The 27,576-nt window shown below is 34.3% G+C and overlaps 1 pseudogene; it reads right to left on the bottom strand.

The window, feature by feature from the left end:
* LOC141492178 (ATP synthase peripheral stalk subunit d, mitochondrial pseudogene) overlaps window positions 1–19,533 on the bottom strand; it is a 71,171-nt pseudogene extending 51,638 nt beyond the window's left edge.
* Window positions 19,534–27,576: the final 8,043 nt, after the last annotated feature.

Here is a 27,576-nt window from a genome sequence, read left to right as displayed (position 1 = left end):
AACAGAAAAAAGTAAAATAAAAAACCAAAATTGTTTAATGCATAAAAATGTATGGAAATGCAAGCAATGTAATATACCTGTGGGTATCCTACTTCTGCAAAGGAATTGGAATGGGGGAGGGGTATAGACTCATATTTGTTCTTTGTATTGAAGCTTGTTCTTTGCAATTTCTTATTTACTTTTGGTGTTTTTGTGCTTATTATAATTCCCATTTGTTGTAGTCATTATGTCTTGGCTCTACTTACTTTAATCTGCTTTAAATCCTATAAATCTTTTTATATTTCATTTTGAATTCTCTGTTTGAATACTGATTCATAGCTCCACCAATAATGCACTAGTGTGTAGGTATCACAGTTTTACTAGTGTTTTGTTTTTGTTTCTGTTTTTAGTTTTTGCAAGGCAATGGGGTTAAGTGGCTTGCCCAAGGCCACAGGGCTAGGTAATTATTAAGTGTCTAAGGCCGGATTTGAACTCAGGTACTCCTGACTCCAAGGCCGGTGCTCTATCCACTGTGCCACCTAGCCGCCCCTATTACTAGTGGTTTTAGTGGCATTTCTTTCCCTAACACTAAATGTGACTGAAGGATAGAATAAATCTATTTTGCCCAAAGACCAAAGTCAGATTTGTAATTAGGATGAGAAAACTTTGCTGGAGTTTGAGGACATCAAATATAGAGGACACTGGATTTAAAGGGTACTCATAGCATCTCCTATGATATAAAAAGAATTAAGCTTAGTATCAGGTTAGCAAAAATAACTAAAAATATAGGAAAAAAGGAAATGTCTGTTGGAGTTGTTGCCAAGTTTTCTATACTGGAATTAGCATTTAATTGGTGAGGGATTCATAGAACCATCTAACCCCAGAGTACAAGGATAAAAACAAGAAAAAATTTATTAAAAGTTACAGCAAACAAATAATAGATAAATGATAGAGAAAATTAGTCAGTTTAAGCATCTTATAGAGGATTAAGAATCCTTTAAATGATTAAAGTCAAATGGAAAAGAATTCCTAGTAGTAAACCAGGTAGCCCACTGCTGGATCAGGTCAGATAGGAAAGGGCAAGAGATAGAAGCAAGCACCAGAACTTCCTTAAATGCCCCTCTGTGGTGGATGGAATGGTACTTCATTTCAGGAAAGATTTACACTTGGTGTAGGAGGGGTTAATACTTAGTTTAAAGTAACATCTACTGAACATGACTCTGATCACAGGCAAATGTCAAGGTCAAACATATAACTGCATATAAAGCTGTATGGTTCAGAGTAACTTAGGCTTTGCAAGGACATAAGGGTGTCTGTTGCCAGAAATGGAGTTTACAAAAGTCAAAACATTTTAACAATACAGAAAAATGACAAAATTTGTTTCCAAAGTGAAAAGATTATATTTCTCTTTATTCCTGCTTCATATTGAGCTCATACTCTATTCAGTTTCCAGTCCCATGTCTTCTGGTTGATAGTTTATTCAGTAACAGTATTGAATGTGTATATTAAAATATCTTTTGTTCTTCTTTCCTTCAATTGTCTAGAACTCACTCTAGACAAGATTTTAGTATTCTCTACAGGTCTAGTCTGCATTATTTGCCCAAGCATAGAAATTTATAGGTAGGGATTCGTGAACAAACAACAGCATTTAAAAAGTAGAACTGCTTCCCCCATTTCTAAAGAATTATTTTTTTTAGGGGTGGCTAAGGTGGTACAGTGGATAGAGCACCGGCCCTGGAGTCAGGAGTACCTGGGTTCAAATCCGGTCTCAGACACTTAATAAATACCTAGCTGTGTGGCCTTGGGCAAGCCACTTAATCCATTTGCCCTTGCAAAAAACCTAAAAAAAAAAAAGAATTATTTTTTTTATCTTATGTTACCTTCCTAAATTTATGCCAATGAAAAAGATTCACAACTAATTATATCACTTGTCTATTCTCATCACAGTGGTAGGAACCAATAAACCATATGTAAAGATATTCAAGTCTACATATAGACTAGATAGATAACCAAATATCAACATTATCTATGTTCTATTGAATTTTTTTCTCAATTGCACTTGGGAGTGTTGTGGGCTATGTTTGGCAGGTAGCCTCATGTTTGACACTTCTGATTTAGACAATAGTTTCTTTTTTTTTAAAGTTTTTGCTAGGCAATGGGGTTAAGTGGCTTGCCCAAGGGCACACAGCTAGGTCATTATTAAATGTCTGAGACCGGATTTGAACCCAGGTACTCCTGACTCCAGAGCTGGTGCTTTATCCACTGTGCCACCTAACCGCCCCCAACAATAGGTTCTTAACTTGGGGCATGTAAACTTGGTTTTCATTCATTTCCTTTTCTTTTTCTTTTCCTTTCCTTTCTCATTTTCATTTCTTTCCCTTTCCCCTTTTTTTCCTTTTTTCCCTTTCATTTTCTTTCCCCCTTCCCTTTCCTTTCCTTTTCTTTGACATTTTGATAATTTTAATATAATTGATTTTCTTTGTAATCCTATGCATTTCAAAACATTATTCATCTGATAAGGGGTTCATTGACTTCATCAAAATACCAAAGAAGTTCATGGTACAAGAAGAATGAAGAACCCTTGCCTTACTACTAACTTCAGCAAGCATGATTTATTTTTGTCAGAAGGCTTACCAGGGAAAACAAGATACAACTTCATTCCCCAAATGAAAGTAAAAAATATATATATACAATTCCCCCATTGGGATAATGCTCAATTTCCCCCTGGAGGAAACTGACTGCTATGACACAGAAAGAGAATGATTTTAGAATAAAATATTTAATGTAGACACTGATTCAGTGTGAAGACTACATTAAAGAAATATCTATAATTGGGAAATAAGATGAATCATATTGGGAAAAAGCTTCTCCTCTTTATTGCACAATTAGGCTTTATGTATCAGGGAGTAAATGAATAGATATGACCTCATCTAACCCACATTTCCCCAAATATCTCCTAAATAGATAATTATTTATTCTATTTTAATGAATTTATGGACTTCATGATGTCACTGAAATAGGAGCTTCTTACATCAACATGCCCTATCATACATACCCTTCCTGATGTAATGTCTGTGCTAAACTTATACCTATAATTAGGTCACGAAAACTAAATAGCTAGGATGATGCTTCCTTCAAAACCTTTTTAGAAGCAGACTGGTTATAAATCATAGCTAGAATAATTGGGTGATACTTTTCTTTTTTCTTCATAAAATGAATTTTTATGTCCATATTTTGTAAATGAGTTTTTGATGTGTATGTATGACCTGTAGTTGTCATTGGTGTATTTACCAAACAGAATACTAGAGTTTTTAATACTGCTGCTACTAGTACCACTTCTATTACTTCTTCTACTTCTACTGCTGCTGCTGCTGCTGTTGCTGCTAATCTTTGTGACTCAGGGGTCACAACTGTCCTTGGGGTTTTCTTGGGAAAGATACTGGAGTGCATTGCCATTTCCTTCTCCTGTGGATCAAAGGAAACAGATTAAGTGACCAAGGACAAACAGCTAGTAAGTGCAGGAGGATGGGTTTGAACTCACGTCTTCCTGACTCTAGGTCAATATTCTATACACTGTGTCACCTAATAACTTCCAAATACTATTGCTATTGCTCCTAGTAACTACTCCTTCTACCCTATTCCTAATTACTTCTCCTTCTCCTAATTATTAATTACTACCACTACTACTACTTTAGATGGTACTTTAAGGTTTACAAAGTATTTTATATTTATTTTATTTTTACTACAACTCTAGAAAATATTGTTATGACCATTTTACAGATGAGGAAAATAAGGCAGAAGTTAAATGACTTGCCCAGGGTCACACAGCTAGTGTCTGAAGTCCACTTTGCTGTCTAGCTGATTTTTCAGTCTTATGGAGTAGCCTTTTGATTTTTCCAGACTATATTATACTTTCCTACTCATCATTTATTCTGATCCAGTAGTTTTAGTAGGTACATGCAGATCATCTGACTGCTTGCATTTTCTTTGCCATTTGTTATATCTATGGAGGAAATATGATTCCAAAGCTTCTTTTTTTTAATAAACTGCTAAAAATGCATCACACATTCTGTGTAATACAGACATTGCTTTAAAAAGCTTCACTTGCAAAAAATGACTTCAAAAGGACATTAAGGTTCTGACTTAGATTAACCAAGGGGATAGAAATTCACAGTTAAAGATCAAATTTGCAAAATTTAAACACAACAGGATGCTGTTCAGGTAACATTAAGATGGCACCCCATTGGCAGGAGGGACTAGTGCTTTGAACCTTGACAGTAAACTTTTGTTGATTTTATTCAGAACTTGGGTTTTCATTTCATGTACCTTCAGATGTAAATTTCCTTGCTCTTTCTACTCTCCTCCCTTTTTTAAATTAATAGGAAATCTTACTGTGCTCTGCCTCAAGCCTTTCACAGCTCTCTTTGCTCAGTGGAGGCAAAACCTGTGATTCTTATAATTTATTTTTATTTTTAATTCATAAAATTTTAGGACTTTCTCATCTATCACCTTATTCCCAAGACCTTTAACATATACTCCCCAAAATGTTATTTTTTATCACCATTATTTCTTATTTATAGTAATACATCTCAGAACTTTAAGGTTCTTTGATTTTGAAAGGAAATTATGTACTTTTGACAATGTTCATTTAATCTCTTTGATAAGTAATTGCCCAATTTTAAAAATTATGCCTATGGTGATTGTGATATTTCTATTTTAAATTTTGGTCCTAGTGCAGCTTGATCAAAGAAAGTAAAACAGTTAAATTGTACAGTTATAAAGAATCTTTGCTTGAAGTGGTGATTTGAATGAGGGCTATGCAAAGAGAAGCAGGCTAGGGTGAGAAAGAATTCATGAGGCATCCAGACAAACATGTCTTGCACTGGTCTGGTGAAAAATAATCCATCTGGTTCTTTGATTGGAAATCAGACTGTTAGACCCTCACAAAGAGACTCCCTTCTGCAGCAGTAGCAGGAGGATTTGCTTGTCTCAGTGGCTCAATTCCAGATTTGTGATATGCTGTGGGAGGCCCTAGACAATCATACTACCTGAGAGCCATTAGATGAGACATTATAGATATTATTTAGACTTCTAGTTATATTTGTCTCCCTTGTATATTTTATTTTGTGGAATGCCCTTTTATTACTGTCATGTGGTTCTCTTTGGAGAATTGGCACTGACTTTAGTGAGCTGAAAGCCATCATTGAATTTTAAATAAATATCTCTTTTCTTTACAATAGCCCATAGGGCTTTCCTCTCTTCCAAGACTTCAAAGAATGCTAAGAAATATCCTCTCAAGTTTGGAAAGATCATTAACCCTGTGCCATCCATCTTGTTGTCTAGGCTATCTATTTGGGGATAATAAATGGCCTTAAAAGAAGTCAACATGGGATATTGTGTTTAATATTCAGAATTCAACCTGTGAACTAAAAAATTACATATACATAGGTACCCAGGGATTGAAGAGAGATCTCAAGAGTCTTTACGCTGGGTTTAAGGGCACTTTGAATAAACCTAAGACTTTTAGTTCCCAAATATCTGACACCCATAGGAAATACCCTTTGAGCTATTTATTATCCCTTGGTTTTGTTGGTAATTGTTCTCCGTAGTCCAACTGAAGGAGAAATGGCTGTCTTCTAATAAGCAGCTGTCTTCACCCTGTTACGTGAAAGAGATATTAGACTTGTTCAGCTCCAGTGGGCAGAACCAGGAACAGCAGTTGGTAGTTGTAGAGAGGAAGATTTAATCTAGAAATAAGGAAAAACTTCCCAACAATTAGAATTATACAAAAAAGAAAGGCTAGGAAGTCTTTGAGAAGAGTCTGAATAACCACTTGTTAAAGATATTTTAGAGGGAGTCTTGGTCAGATTGTTGTTATTGTTTAGTCACTTAATTTGTATCTAATTTTTTTTTTCAACCCTTTTGGGAATTTCTTATAAAAGATACTAGAGTGATTTGCCATTTTCTTCTACAATTTATTTTACAGTTGAGGAAAATGAGGCAAACAGGTTTAAGTGACTTGTCCAAGATCATACAGATAACAGAGCATCTGAGATCAGTTTTTGAACTCAGGAAGATGAGTCTTCCTGACATCAGACCCAGCATTCTATTCACTGTCATCTAGGGACCCTGGTCAGGTACAGTTTGGACAAAATGACCACTGAAGACCCTTCCAACATCCTAAACTGTGATTTTATACATGACAGGAAAAAGGTAGTTCAAGGAATGTGATGGTGGTTGACTGATTCACCCACAATATCCAGCCATTATTCTTCTCTAATTCTAGAGAGAGTGGTAATAGATCTCAAGCCATAGAAAGAAAGTTAACAGAACAATTCTCAGATGTCTCCTGAAGCATAATGAAAAAAGCATGTTTTTTTACATATATGCATTTGTTTAGATAAGCATATATATACATACTTTCATTTGTGTATATATAATATATATGCATACATATAATACACATAAATGCACATGTATATTGTATATACATGTGTATAATACATCTGTGTATATATTCATGTATATGCAAATAAGCCATGATTATATGCACACATGCATATGTGCATATATCCGCATACATGCGTGCATATGAAATGTTATTAGATAAGAGATTTTAGAAAAGTTGACATTTATACTCCAAAATCAGATATATCAGCCAAAGAGAAAAGAGTTGAGAGCACATTGTAGTAGATTTGATCAATCTGTCAGCCTTAAATCTCTTGTAGTGTTGGTAAGCATTAAATTTACTAACAAGATCCAGCTAGAAGAGATAGTTAGAAATATGCATTTAAAATAACTAGACTTCCTACCAAGATGGTGGAGAGAAGTCAGCAGCTTTGTTTAGTTCTCCTGGGTTTCCCTCAAAATTAACATAAATCAATCCTCTTAAAAGATTTGAGGTGACAGAACCTCCAAAAGAACAGAGTGGAACATCTTTCAGCAAAATCTCTCATGAAGGAGTATGGGTGTACCTAAGGCAGAGAACAGAAACCCAATACAATGCTGTGAGGAGAGGCAAGGTCTAACTTGGGATTCCAAACTATGGGGGGGGGGGATCTCCAGTGGAAGCTTTCACAGTCTGGACTTGGCTGCATATTAGGTGGACAAGGAGAACTCCAATGTAGGTATCCAGAACTCCCATTCAGCCAGTGGGGCTGGTCAGGACAGACTGATCTAGGGTGAGCTCCTTGCATTTCCAGACAGGAGGCCCTGGTGTAACCCTATGCAGACAGCTCACAGATAGCCCATCTAATCCAAAGACTGGGCTACCAGCAGGGAAGCCTAGAGAGAGAGACACTATTCCCAAAGGTCCAGAGAGGAGGCAACTGACATCCACAGTCTGATGGTTCAGAGAGTGAGTCTCTTATGTTCCTTAGTGGTTGCTCCATTGAGCAACCCCCCTAGAGTTCCTAAAGTCTGTGAGCCAACCCCTTTGCCAACATAAGAACTTTGGGATAGCACCAAGCGAAAAACTCCAAAATGAATAATAAAGGTCAGAGAAAAGCAGGTCTATGGAAAGTTACCTTGGAGATAAGGATGGGTAGCACACTAGTTCAGAAAAGGAGGACAGAAGGGATATTATGTGAGAAGCTTTAGAGGAGAATATAAATTGGTCTCCAACCCAGAAAAACTTATTGGAAAATCTCAGATAGCATTTTAAAATTAAATAGAAAAATGAAAAAAGAAATACAAGAGAAAATTATAATTTTACAACACAGAGTGACAGAAGAAAACAAATCCTTTAAAAATACTATTGGGAAGGGCAGCTAGGTGGCACAGTGGATTTCAGGAGTACCTGAATTAAATCCGACCAATAATTACCTAGTTGTGTGGCCTTGGGCAAGCCACTTAACCCCATTTGCCTTGCAAAAACCTAAAAGAAAAAAATATAATTGGGTAAATACAAAGAGAAAATAATTTCTTCAAAAATACAATTAGGCAAGTGCAAAAAGTTAATGGGTCCTTTAAAGATAGAATTGACCAGATGGAAAAGTAAATTCAAAAGTTAAGTGAAGAAAATAATTCCTTGAAGAATAGGTTGGGACAGTGGAAGTTAATGACTCCATGAGATATCAGGAATCAATTAAACAAAATAAAAAACTGAAAAAAAAATAGAAGAAAATGTAAAATACCATATTGGTAAAACAACTAGTCTGGAAAATAGATACAGAAGAGATACATTAAGAATTATTGAACTACCTGAATGTCATGATAAAGAAAGAGTCTGGATAGCATTCTTCAGCAAATTGTCAAGGAAAGCTACTCTGATAACCTGAAGCTAAAGGGCAAAATAATAATTGAAAGAATCTACCAATCACCCTGTGATAGGGATCCCAACATGAACATGCCATGGAATATTGTAGCCAAACCTTAGACTCATCAGATCAAGGAGAAATTCCTGCAGGCAGTCAGAGAGAAGCAATTCAAATACTGAGGAGACATAGTCAGGATTACATAGGACCTGGCTGCATTAACATTAAAGGACTAAAGGGCCTGCAATATGAAATTACAGAGGGCAAAAGAGCTTGGATTACAACCCAGAATCAACTATCTATCAAATCTGAGCAGATTCCTTTGGGGGAAAGGATAGACATTCAACAATTAGGTGACTTTCAAACTTTCATGATGAAAAGAGAGGAAGTGAACGCAAAAACTGATCTTCAAAGTAGAGAATAAAGAGATACATGAAAAGATTAACAAGGAAAAGAAAAGGACCACTATTCAAGAATATTAAACTGGTTACATTCCTACCTGGAGGAAGATTCACATAAACTCTTGAGAATTGTTACTTTATTAGAGGGAATATACTTAGGCTGAAGGGAAGGATATAAGTTAATTTTGGTGGAATGATTAAAAAAATTGATGTTTAATAATGGGGGGGAATTGTAATGAGATAGGAGGAAGGGGGAGGCAGAATGGTGTAAATTATAGCACATGAAGAGGAGCAAAGGACCTGTTATAGTAGAGGGGAAAAAGGAGGGAGTAAAACCTTCTTGAATCTTACTTTCATTAGATTTAGTTCAAAGAAGAAATAACTCATACATTCAGGTTTAGAAATTCATCTTACCCTTCAAGTATTAGGAGGGAAAAGGGAATTGAGGGTAAGGAGGAACTGATAGGAAGGAAGGAAGAAGAGGAAAGGGGAAAAGGGAAAAGGAAAAGAAAAGGGAGGGTGGCTTATAGAAATGGGGACAGATTGAAGGAGGTGGCATTCACGGGTAAAATAATGGTGAGGAGAGATAGGGTGAAGGGAGGGGAAAATGTACAAATAGAGGAGAGATAGCAAGGAGTACTAAAATTTAATTATAACTGTGAACATGAATGGGACAAACTCTCCCATAAAACAGAAGCACATAGAGTTAGAGTGGATTAAAAACCAGAATCCTACAGTATACTGTTTACAAGAAATAGATTTGAAGCAGAGCAAAAACACACAGAATAAAGATAAAAGGTTGGAACAGAAAATATTAAGCCTCAACTGAAGTTAAAAAAAAAGTAAAGGTAGCAATTCTTATTTCAAACAAAGTAATTGCAAAAATAGATCTCATTAAAAGGGATAGGGAAGGAAACAGTACACATTCAGTTTCTTAGAGGAGAAGCTAAATGAGTACAGGAAGACATAGCAAAACTATACTGTTGGGGGACTTCAACCTCCCTCTCTCAGAATTAGATAAATCTAATCATAAAATAAACAAGAAGGAAGTTAAAAAGGTGAATAGAATGTTAGAAAAGTTCAATGAGAAAATTGAGTGGGGATAGAAAGGAATATACCTTTTTTCCTGTGGTATATGATACTTATACAGAAAGTAACCTCATATTAGGGCAGCAATATCTTCATAATCAAATACAGAAAGACAGAAATATCAAATGCATCTTTTTCAGCTCATGATGCAATAAATATCATGTGCACTAAAAGATCATGAAGAGATAGATCTAAATTCAATTGGAAATTAAATAACTTAATTTCAAAGAATGAGAGCATCAAACAATAAATCTGAGAAATGAATAATTACTTCATCGAAGACAATGACAGTAATTAGACAACACCTCAAAACCTGTGGAACACAGCTTAAGCAGTTATTAGGGGAAATTTAGTACATCTAAATGCTTACATGAATAAAATACAGAAAGAGGAGATCAATGAATTGGGCATGCAACTAAAAAAGTGGATTTAAAAAATCCACAATTAAATATCAAACTAGAAATTCTGAAAATCAAAGGAGAAATTAATACAATCAAGAATAAGAAAACTATTGAACTAATAAATAAAACTAAGAGTTAGTTTTATGAAAATATAATAAAATAAATTTTTAGTTAATTTGATTTTAAAAGAAGAAAAGAAAACCAAACTACCAGTGTCAAAAATGAAAAAAAAAAGTGAATTCACATCAATGAGGAGGAATTAAAATAATAATTCAGAGCTATTTTTCCCAATTGTAGGTCAATAAATTTGGCAATCTAAAAGAAATGAATGAATATTTACAAAAATATAAACAAGCCAGGTTTTAAGAAAAGGAAATTAAATACTTAAGTAACTCCATCTCAGAAAAAGAAATTGAACAAGTCATAAAAGAACTCCCTGTTAATCTCCAGGCTACATTGATTCACAAGTAAATTCTAAGGAACTCTAAGGTACAAATAATTCCAATTCTCTATGAACTATTTGGAAAAAATAGATGAACTAGGCATTCTATCAAATTCCTTCTATGACACCAATGTGATGCTGATAACTAAACCAGGTAGAGTTAAAACAGAAAGAATATTATAGACCAATTTCCCTAATGAAAATTGATGCAAAAATTTTAAATAAAATATTAGCAAAATTATTACAGCCAGTAGGATAGTACAATTAGGATAGTACACTAAGGTCAGGTAGGATTTAAAACAAGATTGTAGGATTGATTTAATATTAGGAAAACTATCAGCATAATTGATCAACTTAATTGAAAACCTAACAAATCATATGATTATTTCAATAGATGCTGAAAATAGTTTTGACAAAATGCAACATCTATTCCAATTAAAAATGCTAGAAAGCATAGGAATTAATGGAGTGTTCCTTAAAATAATAACCAGTATCTATTTAAAACATCAACAAGCATTACATATAATGAGGATAAGTTAAAAACATTTCCAATAAAATCAGGGGTGAAATTAGGATGCCCATTATCACTACTATTATTCAATATTGTATTAGAAATGTTAGTATTATCAATAAAAGAAAAAAATAAATTGAACAAATTAGAATAGGGAATGAAGAAACTAAACTCTTACTCTTAGCAAATGATATGATAATATACTTAGAAAATCATCTAAGAAACTACTTGAAACAATTAGAAACTTTAGTAATGTTGCAGAATATAAAATAAATCCACATAAACCATTATAACTAACAAAACACAGCAGCAAGAGATGGAAAGAGAAATTTCATTTAAAGGAATTGTAGATGACATGAAATACTTGGGAGTCTAACTGCTAAAATATAATCAGATTTAAATAACTGGACAAATGTCAATTGCCCATGAGTAGGATGAGCTAATATAATAAAAATGAGAATTCTACCTAAATTGAATCACTTATTTAGAGACATTATATCAATCAAATTTAAAAGAAAATTTCTTTTATTAAGCTATAAATAATAGTAATTACATTCATATGATTTGTCAAGAATATCACGGGAATTAGTGAAAAAGAAATGCAAAGGAAGGTGGACCAGCCATACCAGATCTAAAATTATATTATAAAGCATCAGTCATCAAAACTTTGGTACTGGATAAGAAATAGAATGATACATTAGTGGAATAGATTGCATGCAAAGGAAACTGTAGTAAATAACTATAATGATCTACTGTTTCATAAATTCAAAGATTCCAACTTCTGGGTTAAGAACTCATTCTTTGATAAAAACTGTTTGGAAAACTGGAAGATAGTATAGCAGAAACTAAGCATAGGACTGACATCTCATACTCTATATCAAGATAAGGTGGAAATGGGCACAGGATTTAGACATAAATGGTCATATTATAAGCCAATTCAGAGAACAAAGAATAGTTTACTTGTCAATTCTATGAAAAGGGGAACACATTATGACCAAGAAGAGATAAAGAACATTATAAAATTCAAAATGGATAATTTTGATTGCATTAAATTGAAAGTTTTTACACAAATAAAACCAATGTAACCAAAATTAAAAGGAAGGCAGTAAGGTAGAAATTATATTTTATAGGTAGTGATTTTGATAAAGGACTCATTTCTAAAATAGAGAACTGAGTCAAATTTATAAGAATACAAGCCATTTCCCCATTGATAAATGGTCAAAGGATATGACAAGACAAATCTCAGATGAAGAAATTAGGATTATCTATAGTTAAGTGAAAGAATGCTCTAAATCATTATTGTTAGAGAAATGTAAATTAAAACAGCTCTGAGGTACCACCTTTCACCTATAAGATTGGTCAATATGAATAAAAAGGAAAATGATCCATAGTGGAGGATTTGTGAACCAATGAATTGTTGGTGGAGTTGTGAATTGATTCAATCTTTTTTGTAGAACAATTTGGAATCATGCCTAAAGGGCAATAAAGTGTACATACCCTTTGATCCAGTCATACCACTATTAGATCTGTGTCCCAAAGAGATCACAAAACAGGGTTAAAAAACTGACATGGTATAAAAATATTTTTAACAGTTCTTTTTGTGGGGGCAAAGAATTGGAAATGGAGGGGATGCCATCAATTCGGGAATAGCTGAACAAATTGTGGTATATGAATGTGATAGAAAACTATTGTCCTATAAGAAATTATGAGGGTATGACTTCAGAATAGCCTGGAAAGATTTGCATGAACTGATGCTGAGTGAAGTGAATAGTCTGAAGAACATTATATACCTTAACAGCAACATTGAGTGATGATCAACTATCTTGTTCATTTCAGCAGTACAATAATCAAAGATTATTTTAAAATATTTCCTATGGAAAATACCATCCTTACCCAGAGAAGGAATTGTAAAGTTTAAATGCAAACCAAAACTTTTTTCAATTTTTAAAAGTTGTCTTATGTATTATGTTTTTTTTCTCTTTAATGGTTTTTTCTCATTTTGATTTGATTCTTTTTCATAGCATGGCAAATATGGATTTATGTTTAGCATGATTTTATATATATATATATATGTACACACACACTATATGTGTGTGATAATGTTGTGAGATGTAAAATGACTAATTCCAATTACATTAAATTAAAAATATTTTTGTACAAATAAAGAAATATAGGCAAGATCAAAAAGCAGAAAACTGGGGGGGATTTATAGATATTGCCTCAGATAAATGTCTCATATCTCAAATATATAAAGAATTTTATCAAATCTATTAAGAATGTGAATTATTCCTCAATAAATCAATGGTCAAAGGAGATGAAGAGGAAGTTTTCTGATAAAATCTATATAATTTGACGCCATATGAAAAATGTTGAAATAATTATTGATTAAAGAAATGCAAATTAAAACAACTTCAAGATGACATTTTATTCTTCTCAGATTGGCTAAAAAGAATGGTAAAGTGACAAATGTTGGAAGGGGTATGAAAAAAATTGGAACCTTAATTCATTGTTAGTGAAAACTATTTTGGAGAGAGATTTTGAATCATGATATCCTTCAATAGGAAAATGGCTAAATAAATTGTGGTATATGTTCACGAAGGAATATCAGTCTGCTAAAGTAAATGATGATCTCAATGATTTTAGAAAAATATGGAGACCTCCATGAAATTATGAAGAATGAAATGAACAGAAACAAGAGAACATTGTATACAGTAAAAATGGTATAGTTTTAAGAACAGCTTTGAGCAACCTTGTCATTCTGATATTATATAAATACCCCCAGAATAACCTCAAAAATCCTATGAAGGAAAACGCTGTTTGATTTCAGAAGGGAATATTGCTACGGTGCAGAAAAGATGAGCTGATCAATTTAGGAAAACTTAGAAAGTCTTGGATTTATGAAGGAAGATATTATCTGCCTTTGGGGAACCAAATGAGAAGAGGAAATAAGTTTAGTATTGACATACATGTATGCATATAAGTGTATATGTGCATATATATGTGTTTATAGATATTTATGATACATATACACATGTGTATATTAATTCTTAATTTTAGCCTTCTTTAGGATGGAAAAGGGTAAAGACGGGAAAATTTTTTTAAAACAATGGGTTTATACTAAAGTACAAAAGCCCAGCTTGTGACAGAATCTAAATTCTCAGGACAGTAGAGTCCATGATAGTGGGAAAAAATATATTGGAGTAAAATACATATTGGCATCACTGAAATTTGAAGACAGGGAGCCAGACTGTGAATCTTGTCAGGACTGATAATATGCACAAAATCTCTTGGAACATCTATTAGGAATAGCAAGACCATACTGATCCATTAGTTATCCAGAGAAACAAAGAGAACTGGTTCCTATGTCAAAGAAGAATTTCAAAAGTATATTGACAAAAAAGAAACACAGGAAAAATATTAATGTTCTTTGAAAAGGCACATATATTCATCTATTGTATTACCTCTATGAAGATGACACCTATGTTCTTTCTCTTACCACTCTCCTGAGTACTAGACATATAGTTACATGACTCACTGCATACTTCTACTTTGATGTCTTGAGATTTCAGAACTTTTGTCCTCTCCAACTTGCCCCTCTTTTTTTCTTCTGTATTTTGTTGATGGCACTATTATTGTTCTAGTAGTACAGGAATGAATTCTCTGAATCCTCTGTTACCTTCCTCTTTCTTGTTCTACCATCTAATCAGTTGATCAATTCTATTGATTTTATCTCCTCAATGGTTCTTGAATCCATCATCTCCTTTCCATTTCCATTGTCATCACCCAACTCAGGTTACTGATTATAGTTATGTTAGGCTATTGTTATGATCTCTTAACAGGTATTATCACCTTTAGCCTCTCTCCAAATCAATCTACTATATATCCAATTGCCAGGGAGACAGGGTTGATAATTCTCTAATAATAATTAACTTATTTATAAACCTCTGCTAAAATAACTATTACTGTTAAATATGCTGTGCTAGGCATAGGGAAGATGCTCCAATAAATGAGTTTGAAAACTTTAAAGTATTACCTAAATATCAGTTATCATCATTGTTATTATTACTATTATTTTTGTTTCTCACATCACTTCTACCCTTATGAAAATTTTAATATAGTGAAGGGGGATATGTGCATAGAATCATAAAAAATGTAAATTGGAATATATATATATAATAATGTCTATATATCTATAATTCTATATATTTATATGTTTATACATATGTGTAAAGTAGACACTTGATAAATGTTTTATTGTCTCAGTGCAGCAAAAGATTTGGGTTTGAGCTTTGGCTCTCCCATTTGCTAGCTTTGTGATACAGGGCAAGTGAAATGACATGACATTGGGCAAATAAATAAAGCTTTCTGGGATTTAGTTCCTCATCTGTAAAATGAGGGGGCAGCTAAGTGGCACAGTGGAAAGTACTGAACTTGGAATCAGGAAGATTCATCTTCATGAGTTTAAACTTGGCCTCAGACATTAATTCTATGTGTAACACTGAGCAGTTCATTAACCCTTTGCCTCAGTGTCCTCATCTGTAAAATGAGTTGTAGTAGGAAATGGCAAACCACTCCAGTGGGTCATGAAAAATTGGACTTGACTCAAAAATAATTGCTCATGTAACTAGTAAGTAAGTACTTTGGAATTGTCCACTTATTTGGAATTATCCCTAAGGAAATATATTGCAGAAAATATTTGTTTTGGGGAAAACATTGGAACCATGGTATTGCAGAGGAATAAATGCTGGACCTAGAGTCAGAAGAACAGGGTTCAAATCCTCATTTTCTTTTTACTTATTGCAAGTATGGCCTTGGGCAAGTTACTTCTTTAGATTGCACAGTTCCCTTAAATGTAAAATTAGAGATGACCACAAATGGACTAGATGACCTTGATGATAGGCAGTGATTTATAAAAATGAGTGAGGGATAATTCCTTGTTTAGAAATGTGGCTCTGAGATTCTCTACTTTTATTCTAAAATTGAAATCCACAAATTTAGCTAGCTTTTTTAGCCTAATCTCTTACTGGTTCCCTCCACATAGCTCAATGGGACTCTGGGACCTAAATAGCTAACTATAACTGTAGGAACAAGTGGTTGAAAGGTTGGGTCAATATAGGCTACAGAGGTCTATTGAATCAAAAAATCCTCATTAAAAGCTAAGGATTTTAAGCTAGAAGCTTCAGAAAATCCCAAGGAAAGTCATTATTGAACTTAAGCAAGTGGAAATATAGGCAGAGTGTTTTCTTAGGAAACTTGAAAAGACAGGGTATTCTGAAGAACCTAAAGCAAAGAGCTGAAGCATTATGAATATACCCAGTCTTGAGACAGTGTCTTGTTATTGGCAAAGATAAGAGGCCATTGTAACTGTATTATAGAGTAGAAATGAAGTAAAGCATTAGAAGACTGAGAATATAGTGGAAACAAAATAGATATGGATTGAAAGACTTAGGTTTTACTTTCTTTGTGACCTTAAGTCATAAATATGGTAACTTTTAAATAAATATAAGCCTTAATTTCTTTATCTATAAAATGTGAACCTTTAATTAGATAATCTTTAAGGTCTCGTCCATTCTTAAAAGGTCTAGTTGGGAAACAGAGAAGAGACCTAGTTGGTTAGAATGGAAGGTAAGGATGCCTTGAAAGGAATTCCTCTGGATTCTGAAACTGGTCTGCGGAAGTGGCTGCATTCTAAATGGTTTAGGCAATTCTCACAGCCTCTCTCTCTGACTTTTAAAGGGAACTGTGGCATCTTTGATCCTCTGGATTCTCTACCAATCTACTCCATTAGATTATTTTCTCAAACATGTATTGCATATTCCTATTTTATTCTTTCTGTCTAGAGTGATCTCCCCACATCCTTCATCCATCCAAATTCAACCCTTTCTTAAAAACCAAAATTCCTTTGTTCTCTGAAGTATCTGAAGTGGCTCTGTTATGGCACTTATTTCCTTCTAATTTGTATTTATGCATACACACATATGTACATATATGCATGCATATATATATATAAACTTATACATATATGTACCTCTATAATATTGGATGATAATCACCTCAAGGTCAAGGACCAGGTATTATTCATCATGTACTTCTCCACAGCACCTAATCCAATAGTAGTCATCAAGTGAACAGGCAACTATTAAATGCCTGCTGTGTGCAAAGCACTATACTGATAGTGATACAAAGAAAGGCAAAACACTTCCTGTTCTTTAGAAGTTTATACACTAATAGGGGAATCAACATGCAAGCAGCTATGTATAAATATGATATCAAAAGGATAAGTTGGAGATAATCAGGAGGGGGTGGACCTTAAGGGGAACCTTATAGAGTTGCATATAGAAGGTAGGGTTTTAGCTGAAACTTGAAAAAGTTTCAGAGTCTGGCAGCAAAGGGGAGGAGGGAGAGAATTCCAAGACTGAGGGAGGATAACCATCGAAACTGCCCAGAGTCTTGTCAGAGAAACAGAAGGAGGTCTTTGTAACTGGATTGTAGAGTAGAAATGAAGTTAGGTGTGAGTAGACTGAAAAGGTAGAGGGGATCAGGATGTGAAGGGCTTCAAAGGGGATTGAACTTGTGATTTTATTGATGAATGGATTTCCATGATAAGGAAATTTCCTCTGAGAATACAGGTCAGCAATTTTTTCTGTAACTACTCTTAGAGAGTTGCTTAGAGCACTGAGAATATAAATAACTTGACAAGGGTCTCAGAACAACTGTGTCAGAGGTCTTCCTAGTTCTCAGTCCATTCATTGCTCTATCCACCATGCTATCTATGTTGCCTCTGGCCATTCAATTCAAATGTTTAAGTCAGTGGAAGAAATCTAGGGTTGCTATAAGTACAAATATGTCACAAATTGAAAAAGAAGTCAGTCAAACACCCAAGGGTGACATGTAATTTGTTCAACATACAGGACAATTATGCAGCAGCAGTTGTCTTTATAAAGACCATTCTATCAATTTTTCAGAACAGTCAACCTGAACAATTGTTTGTTCAGAACATTACTGTGAATAAGTATTACCAGGTTAGGATTAACTTCTCCACCAATAATGGTTTTAAAAGCAAAGCTCATAACCCTGAAAAATGCTTGATCCCATCACATACAAATTACTTGCCTATAGAGGTGGGCTCCTTAATGGGTATGATCCATGCATCACAATGTGCCTATTCAATGAAAAACCACAGTGTTTGGAACTGTTACAGTCAGGTGAGTGATCATCCTGCTACTGGTCCTGGTTGCACCTGCTAAGCAACATTATCTAATAAAAGAAATCACTGATATATTTCATGGTTTCTAGCTGTTTCCCAGGGAAAAGGAGATTAAAGCACATGACAACCCATGCATAGTACTTGCACTGAAAAACTGACTGCCTGGCTTAAGAAATGTGTAAGTTTAAGAAGTTGATCTTTAAGCAGGAAAGAAGGATCCTATTTCAGGCACATTGTACCTTCACCACTTAACACTACACCATAATAACTGAATTAAACTGAATTATTTCTGACACAATAGGTCAGGAATGAAATACCAGATACACACACACACACACACACACACACACACACATATATATATATACACACATATATAAATGTATATATATATGTATATATATACATACATATATATATATATATATATATATATATGTAAAGGATATTCCTTTCCTAAGATACTTGCATATAAGAGAATAATGATTTAATGTATAAGAAAGGTCATGTGATGCAGAGAATAGAAAACTAGATTTGTAGTCACAGGATTTGAGTTGAATCCTGACTTTACCACTCTGTGACCATGGGCAAGGCATTTAACCTCTTTGAGACATTTCTTTTCTTTTCCTTTTTCTTTTTTTTTTTAAGACAGTACAATTGCTTTATTCCAGTTTTCTGGAGCATGTGACAGAAGGACCATGGCTTCTTCTGAGGTCCAATTACAGAGGTTCTGAATTGACAATGAACCAATAAAGATACTTCTTGACCTGTGTAGTCTGACAGGAAGGCTTCATTCAAATCCTCATTGGTCATCTGTTCCAGAAGAATTATATTCTTGATCTTTTCCATATGTTTCTGAAGTTCTACAATCCAAGCATTTGAAGTTTTCATGAAATCAGCACCAATTTTTGCATCTTCCTGGTCTTCATTGAATTTATCTTTTGGCACAGGAATCTTTGGTTCATTGTACTTCTCAAACACATCCTCAAGGCCAGACTTGGCCACATTTTCTTTGTAGCAAGCCCAATTGATCACTTTTGACTTTTCAGGCAGGAAGTCAATTTGGGAGTAAAATAATCATTATGGGATTTCAAGGTATTAGCAATGGCTTTCTGATTTTTAGGTATGATCTGCCCAAATGCTACCCAGTTGGCAGCTTTCATTGCAATCATTTGTCCAGCTATCTTGGAACATCATTGACTCTGGCAGCATAAAGCTCTGGAGAGAGAGCAGACCTTTGAGACTCATTTCCCCACTTACAAAATGAAAGATTTAGATTTGAACATCTTACCATTCCTTTTAGTTTAACCTGTGTTTCCCAGGATCCTAAAAATGGCTAGATGAAGGCAAGAAAGCTCCTAAGATATTGGCCAGAGGAAATTGATTATGTGACCAATAAGAACAATGGTCATAAGTCCCTGAGAATGTCTCCTTTATATGTGATGTTAATGGATAAAGAAAGATAAATGATACCATACTCCTGTCACTGCAATGAAGGTATATTCTAACCCCCAAAATAAGTAATGTGATACTTTTCAAGAAAGAAAATGAGGAGTGATTAAAATCTAAGTCTGGCTAATAGGTTGCTCTCATGATAATGATTAAAAAAGGATAATACTAACTTTTATGGAAAATATGTGTGTGTGTGTGTGTGAGTGTGTGTGTGTGTGTTTGTGTGCATGTAAGAGAATGCTGACATTTGTATTCTGAATCAGCTTCTCATCATTGTCTCTGAACTGAAATACTTTGACTGTATACATCATGGGCCAAACTAAGTATAGAAACCTGAACTCATGGAAATAACAACTAAAATTGTAGTGAAGCCACTGGGAGGGCCATGTTAAGACAGACAATATTATAAATGATGCATTTCTATGCCAAGTTTACACCACACCTTGCAGAATTCATGGGCAAGGGAAATGGAGCATAACTCTTCAGGGACCTAGGGAGCTTCTCTCCATATATTCCCTTCTTCCCTTGAGCAGCAACCCTGTTCTTAGCCATGTGGCTGCTGCCCTGAACTCCCTAAGCACAGCTTGCTATCTTGGGGTTGGGATTGAGCAACCTGTTGGAGAACAGCAATACAAGTCTCAAGAGGCTTCTCTGCAAGTCTAGAGAGCCACTAATTGTTTATCCTTACATCCAGCACATACACCTGCTTCCTTTTCACTTGGCTGATCTCCACCTCTGCTTTGAGCCTATTCCACAGAATGGTGTCAATGGGAATAATCTCCCTTGTGTTGCCCTTGTGATGTTGGTAGTTCAGTATTATACTGGAGCTCTCCTTCTGTAAGGCTGCTCTTCCTTGGACTTCCTCAAAGCAGGTTTACTTAGGAGAGAACCAAAGGTGGTCTCATCATGTGGGGCTCAATGGGGTGTTATCCACACTAATTTTCATAGGAGTAATTTAAAAAAATTTTAAAAAATCATTCAAAATGTTTGGAGCAGGACTAAGAATGATTATTTTTACCATAACCATAGCATTATAAAGAAATCCATGTTTGAAAGAATTTAAAATTCTCATCAATGCAATGGACAAAACAATATCCTAAAGTATTGAAGAAGAAACTGGTTAATATATAATATAAAGACTGCTGGGGAAAATGGGATGGATAAAGGATTTAGAGAGGGAGATATTATTCAAATCCCAACTCCATGATATGCTACCTAAGTGAGCCTGGGCAAGTCACTTAAACTATATAGGTTCCAATTTCTTCATCAATTAAATGAGGGAAGATTGACTTCTATGATGCCTTTAAACTCTAAATTTACATGCCATGAATTCCCCAGGCTCAGTCATCTGACAGTAAGACCAAGACTAGAAGTCCCAATTACCTGATTTTCTGACGGAAGTTTTATAACCTTATACCACTTCCTTGAATAAAATATAAATCTACCACTTCAGTGCATGCAGAAAACTGAGGGATGAAATATAGGAAGGTAAAGAGATAAATGCTTTATCTAAATGGTTAGAAATACAAAAATTGGTTCTTTACCTGCTTTTGTGGTCCACTTAGATACTGAGAACTCTCTGACTCCTAGTAGCTGTCTTCACTTCTAGCAGTCTTTGCTATTAACAATTCGCAGGAGGAAGCATTTCTTTGTCTCAAAAAAAGAAAGCCTCCAAATGTTTTCAGTACAGACTTAATCATTAGCTTCAAAGGGATTTGCTCTATATACTTTCCTTCCTGCCCACTGGGAAAATAATTTAGCTAACTATTGTGCCTCTTACTCTGACACAAGTATATGTAACCTTAGCTAGGCAAACTTGATTTTTCATACCATTTGCCTTTCTGTTATGATCCTCTTCTGGCATCAATTACCCCATTATAATGGACAAAAATTCCATATTTTATATTACAGGATTATAGTTCTACTCAAAGATTGTCTAGATCAGCTTCCTCATTTTTCAGATGTAAAAATTGAACCCAGTTTTTTAAATGAATTGCCTAGGTCATATTTGACATATAGTAAGCATGTATTTGAACATGAATGGTTGCTTTCCTCTAGAAACTCTTCAGTTTATCCTTGTTCCTCGTTCCCAGAACTGAATATAGTACTCTAAACGAAGGGAAAATGATAGTGAGACCAATATACTGCAAATAAAGAGAGGCTTTGGGTTCAAGGGCATGTCTACTTGGTAAGGAGAGTGGAAATCTTTGCATCTGACACAAGAACAAGATTATATCAACTCTGAATCTCCTCCTTAATAACACTTACTCCTGTGGTTCCCAATCCCTTTGAATGGTGAGTAGAGTATAAAATTTGATCATTCCACATGCACATTACCTTTCCTCCTCCTCTCCCTTCCCTTCTATTTTTCAAGTTCTTCTTATATGTTATTTCTCCCCAGGAGATTGTGAACTCTTTGAGAACAGGAATTTTTTTTCCTTTCTTTGCATTCCTAGCACTTGAATATTGCTTAGCACACAGAAAGTATTTCATACATGTTTATTGATGGAGTGAAGACTGATGTTTGAATTTTGTGAGATGAAGAGAAAGGGAGAGTGGGACCTCTTGGAAAAGGGTCCCAATTTTTCAGTGAAATGTGAGAGGAGATTCTCATATGAGGAAATTGAAGGAATGTTTTGGGAATGTTTGGAGTAGTTGCTATGAAGAGAAAGATCAGATAATTAGGGAGAGAAGGAATATTTACATTGATTCAATGAGTGCTCAGTTTGATGAGATAATCTAAGTTTGTACAGTATAATTTCATGAATTCCACTAGTCCTGATAAATAGCATATAAATAGAAGTGAGAAAATCTCAATAAAAGTGAGAGAATCTAAAGGTGGCATTTGATAAGGTACATTAGGAATAGGATGAGGAGGCAAGAGATTCAAGGGTAGTAGATGAGTAGACTGGATCTAATTCCTAGATAGGGAAGGGAAGTGAGTGGAGCCTTTGCTAAGGAAATGGTTTGGGTCAAAGGGTCAATGAGGGTGAAAAAGTTCTCTTACCAATTCATACAACTATTGTACAACCTTAGGGGAATTTCATGGCAGCATTGAGAGTTTAAGTGTTTTGCTCAGATTCAAGTAGCCAGGATGCATCAGACATGGGACTGAATTTAAATCATTCTGATTCTGACTCTATCTCCTAGGCTACATGGCCTCTCATAATATAACTTCATATGAGTATGTGTTTGTATACATAAATACATACCTATGTAATATAAAATGGGTCTACAATACAAAACAAAAATAACTTAATCATTAAAAGTTTTTCTGTAGGCTAAACATGTTATCTAGCCAGTTTCTCCTTCCTATGATTTTAACACCTATAAAACTAATTGTAAGAGTTAAAACTTTACAAAGAGAAAAACTAACAAAATATAATTTTGAGTATATATGAAAGATAACATTATATATATATATATATATATATATATATATATATACCATTGTGTGTGCATACATATACATACATTCACATACATAAATATATATATGTAAAAATATTCTCAAAGTCATCTTCCAACTAAGACATACTGTCATTTTATAGATTGAGAAACTGAATTCCTTAGATGTTATTACTTTCTCAGATTTCTTAGATTTCTGAATGGCAATACCTGGATATGATTTCCTGGTCTGAGGCTTCATTTTTCAATATTCCCTGCTCATTACATGCTGTGATTTCTCCCTGAAATTTACATATCATAGTCTTAATTCATTTCTGAACTTTTCTATCGAAGTATTTTGGATTTGGACAGGACTTCAGTGGCCATCTAGTTTAACTCCTAATGGAAAGAAATCACCATTCTTAAAAACCAACAAGGGGACATCTACTCTGTGTTCGAAGACAATCTCCAAAGAGGAATAGTCTCTTAGCTTGTGAGGTAATCCATCTTACTTTTGGATAATTCTAATTACTGGGAACTTTTCCCTTACATTGTTTCAGTTGTTTCTTTGTCACTTCCATGTGTTGCTCCTAGTTCTGCTATAAGCATTTTGATTTGAAACCCTTTTGTAGCCAAAGGCCTTCATAGCCTTAAAGATAACCAATGTGCTGATCCATATCCCTCCTCAACTTTAAGCTTTTCTTCACAATAATAAAAACTTTTCTTTGCTTCAGTTAGTTCACATGTTATATTGATTTGAGGTCTTTAGCTACCCTGGTGGCCCTTCTTCTTTGGACATTTTCCTCCTCCAGGAGTTCTTTACTTCAATGAAGTCAAGAGTTTAGTACTTATCTTTAAATGTGAGGTGACATGAGGTGAGTCACATAACCCTCAGTTTGCCTCAGTTTCCTCATCTGTAAAATGAGATGGAGAAGAAATGACAGATCACTCCTGTAACTTTGCCAATAAAACATCAAATGTGGTGAGGAAGAGTTGGAAAATACTATTGAACAACTGAAAGTATTTTTATTCCTTGTCCTCATGTACTTAAAATCTCCTAGGAAAAGGGAGAAATATGGAAAAATGCACAATGAACACATCTGTTCAGGATAGTACAACAGGAATATTGCCTAGAAGGTAAAAATTTTTCAAAGCATTGTTCTTTGAATATACTAGACTTGTATTACAGGATTAGATAAATTAAGACCAAAGGTTAGTGTTAGTGTTCCTATCCTGCAAAGCATTTTGAGCTTTCTAGGTCCTGGGATTGATTTCTCTTTTTGTTAAGAAGTAGATAAATACTCTCTTGTATATAAGGAAGAAGGTATATAACAATAAATTGCTTTATAAGTTTAAGATCTTGTCAGCATACCTTCCTGGGACTCTGATTGCTTGCATCTTGCTTTGCATCTTACTTGTGTACATGCCTGTCCTTCTGCCTATTTCCTGACATCTGGTAATTGCTGAGTCTCTGGCTCCTTGTTTCCTGTCTTCCTGAATGTTCCTAGTCTGTGGTAATGATATTCTTCCTAGTCTCTTATTGTATACTTAGAGTTCTCATCTTCTATTTTTTTTTCTAACTGCCATTTGTTAGATACTATTTTTTGAATATTTTAATGCTTTTTTGCCAAGTTTGCTCTTCCAGTCCTCTTTGATAACTCCTACCGACTCCAGCTTATGGTTTTGGGTTTTGTTAATCAGAATCACAAATGATACTTGGATTTTATGATATTATTACTTGGTAGTCATAGATTTAATATGAAAGAAACTTTTGAGTTTTACCTTTCATTTTAAAGGTGATAAAGTTATACAGGAAAAGAAAACAAAGTCAAAATTTGAACCCAGATTCTTTGACTCCAAATATGAGACTGTTTTTGTATTGCAACATGTTAATCATCACAGATATACTAGAATTGGAGTGAATATTTCCTGATTTTTCTTCATACTACATACCTAATATATGCATGTACCTATCATGCTACATATACACATGCTACATACATAACACAACTTTCTTCATACTACATACCTAATTTCTTCATACTACTATTCTCAAATCCTGTCAATTTTTAAAAGAGGACCCATGCTCTCATTTATGCGGTACATTCTGATTTTGAGTAGCGTAGGCTAATTTTTTATTATTGTTCATATCTTTCAAGTGTCATGATATCATTTCTTCAAATATTTAAATAGCAATCAAACAGAAGAGATATTAGATTTATTCAACATGGTTCCCAAGGGTAGGAACTTTATGTAACAGTGGGAGAGAGGAAGATTTTGGCTCAATATAAGAAAACTTTTCTAAGAAAAGTATCTGTTCAAAAATTACAGTGACCCTTGGGAGCCAATGAGTTCCCCATCACTGAACATTTTTAAGTAAAGATGGATGTCATTTATTAGCGATGCTTAAAGAGGATTCACATATGCAGCTTACAAAAGATGAGATCTGACTGTGTTTACTCTGATATTTCCTAAAATTAAGTTAATCTCTTGGGAAAAACCAGAACTAAAGCATAATTGGTGATCTCAATTATAACCTTTTCAAAATTCTTTCACTTGAAATATTTGGAGAACAAATCTGATAAGATATAGGCAGAAAATAAAATATAATTGTCTTAAACTTACTTTTCAGATCCTTTTATGTTTCTACTGGAACTGTCCAGTGATTGAATCAAAATTATGACCAGTCATGGGATATGCTTCCTTTATGAAATATGCTAGGAAGTTGATAATACGGTATGGTTAGTTGTCATTACCTATTATGATAATGGCTTTAGTGAAAAGGAGGCAGAAGAAAGCAGAAGTTTGAAAAATAAGGATCCCAAGGAAATAAGTACTAAAAACAAGAGTATATAAAAATTTCAGTAATATGTGATGACAAAGTAAAATACTGGAATTCTAAAGATGTAATAGATGAATGTAGGAAATATGCTTTGGGATCACTCTGCCAAAATATCTATATATTTCGAATTGAAGTTTCTATGGAAACTCATGAGAGGATAGTGTATCTCTTTTCTAGTGCGCCTCTTTTCAGCTTGAGCTACCATGTTGGATTCATTGTCTAGGAACCCACTAACACCCAAGTTCTTTAGACTAGCTAACATTTATTAACTTTGACAAAAGAATATTTACTTTAAAGATAGAGGAAGAAAACAAGTGAAAATTATTTCCCTCAACAAGTAGGTGAATATTATCCCCTCTACAATACTAAATACTATTTCTATATAACATTGGTCCATTAAGTTTATGTCCAATTTCCTCTCCAACTTTTGATTTTTTACATTTTTAATGACTCTCCTCCATTCCTGAAATGCTCTCTCAGTCTTCTCATATCAAGTTTCCTACTTCCTTGGCTTCTTCCAAGCCCCAGATAAAATTCTTCCTTCTGTAAGAAGCCCTTCTCAATCTCCCTTGAGGTTAGAGTCTTTTCTCTGCTAGTTGTCTGCAATTCATCCCGAATACATCTTGTTTGTACATAGTTGTTTACTTGTTGTATTCCCTCATTAGATTGTTATCTCCTTGAGGACAAAGACTATTTTGTTTCTTTGTATCCTCAGTTTTTAGCATTATGCTCAACACCCAGCTGATACTAGTTGGTTTCTATAGACCTTATTTGACTACCAAAACCACCATAATGATCTACTTGACTTAATATGGAAAAATAAACCAAAACTACACTGTGGCTACATATAGCTCTTGGAAGGGGAGAAGGTCCACTAACAACATTATCTTTCACTGGTTGCCTTCTAGCATGAAGTCATCCTTGTCTATTGTTAGACAAGGGTAAAACAAGGTCAGCAAATAGAAAATAGGCAAGTTTGGTTTAAGATCAGACAAGCGTCTGAGGAACTATGTATCCAAATGAGATTCAGCTTTTATTCAAAGACACACTTCCCTATTGGAATATGCAACCAATTCTATTAAACCTTAGTCCTTGGAGCTAACCTTGTTGTTTCATTCTGTTGGTTGGGGTCTAGTTGGGACAGCTCTCTGTCAGTGCTAATATTTGTAGCATTCCCATGAATTTATATTGAAACATAATTAATTATGATTTTTTTCTTATTACCCTCTTTTCAGGATGTTTTAAGTTCCTTGAGGGTAATAACAATACTAATAATTCACATTTATATTTCATGTTGATGTTTTTCAAATCACTTTGCTCAAAACAACCCTGTTGAGATAGATCATGTAATTACTATTGTTTCCTTCATTTAGCTGATGAAGTACTTTAGCATTCTTAAATGACTTGCCCAAAATCAAACAACTAGTTTCTTTTGACTCTAAGTGCAGAAATCTTTCAATTCATCAAGCATTGTCTTAGCATCTCATGTAGTGTATTCCACATAATAGGCCCTTAATAGATACTCATTTTTGAGAAAATATTGTTTGAAATGTATATCTTTCCCCTCCTCCTTGGGAAGATGAAAGATGATAAGTTCTAGTTCTCCCACA

This window comes from Macrotis lagotis, chromosome 6 (assembly GCF_037893015.1).
Source record: "Macrotis lagotis isolate mMagLag1 chromosome 6, bilby.v1.9.chrom.fasta, whole genome shotgun sequence".
NCBI lineage: Eukaryota > Metazoa > Chordata > Mammalia > Peramelemorphia > Peramelidae > Macrotis > Macrotis lagotis.
Note: the sequence above shows the minus strand (reverse complement) of the source record. Positions and strands in the feature narration are given on the sequence as shown.